Here is a 3586-nt window from a genome sequence, read left to right as displayed (position 1 = left end):
GATTGGATCATAAATAATGTTTTTTTGAAATTGTGAAACTAATTGTCTGTATTTTAAAATGAAATGATCAAAATTGATAGGAGAATCAAAATTGAGTTTAAGTTTATTTTTAAATAAAATAAAATTTATATTTTCAAAATGAAATAAATAACATTGTAATTTAATTTTTTTGAGAAATTATATAATTTAGTATAAAAATTAGCTTTTATAATAATTATCGTCCAAAACAAACTAATTGAATTATAAGGTGAGATATAATAATTGCACTTTTTTTAGGAATTAAAACTTTCGAATATATCAATCATTTTTATATAATAAAATGAAATTACTCTTAATTTCAATAAAGCATTTCTTTGTTTAACCGAATTTTTTCAAAATGTCAATATTGTCAGATGGAAGTTTTTATTCTATATATCCAATATACGAATGGGCTAAATATTTTTTATTTATGGTATTATTTTGATCACAAATGATTGATAAATTATTGAATGTAATTAAAAATAATATTTATATAACTTTTTTTATTCTTACATGTATTCTTTTGGAAGAAATAATCTTACTGAAGGCATGTACGTAGACTCACGCATCAAATGCAAGATTTAACTCTTTTTAAATAAATAACGAGAAACGCTCGGTAATATCCTTAGAATATTAGTTTAAGGAAGTAAGAAAATAAATATTTTTTATAGAATGCGTAAAATTGTGTTGTTGATGAATTCTTTTATGTTTTTCTATAAGAATACTGATTAACGATACATATAAATAATTACCGTTAGCATTAGCTGATAAATTACAGTTGAAATTTTAACAAATTCACATTTATTACATGTATGTGTCAATCATTGATTTCTGTTTCAATCAATTCACCAAAGCAAAAAATATACTTCTTCCGTTGTAAATTATATGTTTTTGAAAAAAAAAATATTTCAGTATGTCATTTTATAAAATTAATATTGCATTAAATATTTTTTTCAAAATTATCCTTTGATTAATACTAATTAGTGGGAGTAATGTAAAAAAAGGAATAAGTGAGTCACTAATTAAAGAGATGAAAAATGTATGGCTTTAAAATTCAACAAATTAAGTAGATTATTTAATATTTATGACAGCCTATTATAATATGAGACGGTGGAGTATGTTAAAATAACAACCGTAAATATTTACTTTTCAAAACGTACTCTTATTTAAAGGAGTTTTTTTTTTTGTTTTTTTATAAGTATTTTGAGGAGTTAGATTATTAAATGTAAACATCTCTTCGATCATATTAATAAATTTAAACTATAGTACCGCTTTAAACAACTTATTGTTTATGCATATAGATCTTAAAAAAATATTTAATAAAAGAAAATGGAAAGAAATAAATATGAAAATTGCAATAGTAATTAGTGTGATGATAAAATATATTCTATCTTTTTATTATCTATATTTCATTTTAATGTTAGAAAGACAAATATATATATAGCTCTTGGAAAGCAAACGAGTCAGGATATATGACAAAGATCAAAGGTCGTAATAATTTTTTTTATAATAATAAACATAGATGTTGAGTTCCTAGTTTCTCTTGTATATATATTGCAAAATTCACACATACAAGAGCACCGATCCAATAAAGTTCTCAAAAGTGCAAACTAGTTTATCACTAAGAGAACCAATTAATGGAGAAAATGAGAGTGGTACTAATTACTCTATTGTTGTTTATAGGTGCAGCAGTTGCAGAAAAAGCTGGTAATGGCAAAGCTGCCAATAATCCTGCAGAAGATGCTAGTGATGGCGAAGCCATTAATCTTGTAGAAGAAGCTGGTGGTATTGGTGATGCCATTACTCCTGCAGAAGGCAAAGCCACTAATCTTTAAGCGTATGAGTCAGCTAGATTCAAAAAGTTTGTGACACATTGCAGCTCACATGTTGCTCAAACATGCAGTGGAAATGATCCATTGCATCATCAGGAAGGTGGCCATGGAATAAACGTTCCACTTGGGTTGTCATTTTGCCTTTTTGATTCTATGGAGAAATGCTTGGGAGACCATGAAGCCAAACTTATAGATCCCAACCCAGGTCCCATGTCGGCTATTCCTAATTCAATCCAATCTCAGCAACTCCTCATTGAGACTGTAAAATTCAGAACTGTCTTGAAAACCTGTACTCATGTTAGTGCACAATCTTGTTTAACTGCTCCTAACGTTGATACATCGGTTTTACCGGCATGTCTCGGGCCATCTCTCAATCAATGTGTTTATCCTGCAGCTGGTATGTCTTGCTTTCCAATTACTACTACTACGTTTTTTTTAATGGTTAAATATATATATCATATATAAATTAAGAAGTATAACCAATTAATACAGTACAGTTTTATTTGTGCATTTACTAACAAACTCGTTTCAGTTGAGCCTTATAAAAAAAATTCTATCTTGACTTCTCACTACTTATATACTTGTTCATTTTCTAATTGATAAAAAATTAGTACATGATTCATCATACTTTAGTTTATTCAGGTGCATTTATGCGTAATTAATCCATGCATAATTATATTTTTTGCAAGTATAGTATGGCTTCTAATGATATATTTTTTTTCTTACATTAGATATATTTATATTTATTTTAATTATGTGATAGGCTTCACAAGGTTTGTTACTGTCTTTCTAAATTGTTTAGATGTTATAAGGTTTAAAAATTATCTTGTAGATGCATTTACACCTGGCCCGCCGATCGAACTCCCACCTATTATTATTTATAATTAGATCTCGGAAGTACTGCAAACAGAAGAATAATTGGGTTTGCTCGATCAGCCTATCTAATAATCCTTTGGCCTAGTGAAGGGACTAAAGTCTTTATCTCTCTTGAAACGTTCCAGTGATATGTCAATTATACATGATTGCCTTGCAATTAACCTTGTATTATGATGAAGAATCTGTTATACCTTCATTATTCCAATTTGCTACATCTGGTCTGTATAAGAAATCACTCATGTCATGAATCATGATCGATAATTACATTCCTACTAAATAGTAATTACTAAAACATGTTTTACATCTATTTTTGGTTCAATTTGCATTGCCACACATAATCAATCTAGGAAATTAACTATTGATGTTTAAAAAAGTAGACTCAATAATATATCTTGAAGAAGTTTGAGAGTTATACTTCAAATTGTCCTATATAAATCGATTCAGCGTCTCATTTTTTTAAAAAGAAATTTAGACATTTAAACAAATACATAATAATAATAATTTTTTGATTTAATAGATAATATTTTTATAACATGGTATTATATTTATAATATCATTATTCATTTTGAAATAAATAAATATTATAAAATATACTTTAATTTAAATTTTATACTTCTTTTATTTTTAAGTATACATAACATCAAGATTAATATATTAAGATAATAAGTTAGGTTAATCAATTTAATATGGTTTTTTTTGCGTGAATACATTCTCTCTTTTATTTTTTTTCAATATACATCACTTTGTAATTTAATTTTCAATATACACTACTTTGGACTTTGTGTTGTGATCTATACCACTTTGTAAATGAACGTAATTTTTTTATTTTTTTAATTTAAAATATTATAAAATATAAATAT

At 26.2% G+C, this 3586-nt stretch overlaps 1 pseudogene across 1 annotated transcript; it reads left to right on the top strand.

The window, feature by feature from the left end:
* The first annotated feature begins 1583 nt into the window (after positions 1-1583).
* LOC114388651 lies at positions 1584-3033 on the top strand (annotated as a pseudogene). The gene is made up of 2 exons (XR_003661513.1): positions 1584-2247; positions 2683-3033. The product of XR_003661513.1 is annotated as a nodulin-22-like (transcript).
* The last annotated feature ends 553 nt before the right edge of the window (positions 3034-3586 follow it).

The sequence above is a fragment of the Glycine soja genome, chromosome 15 (genome assembly GCF_004193775.1).
Source record: "Glycine soja cultivar W05 chromosome 15, ASM419377v2, whole genome shotgun sequence".
Taxonomy (NCBI): Eukaryota; Viridiplantae; Streptophyta; class Magnoliopsida; order Fabales; family Fabaceae; genus Glycine; species Glycine soja.
The sequence above is the reverse complement of the archived record's forward strand: the minus strand, read 5'-3'. Positions and strand labels throughout refer to the sequence as shown.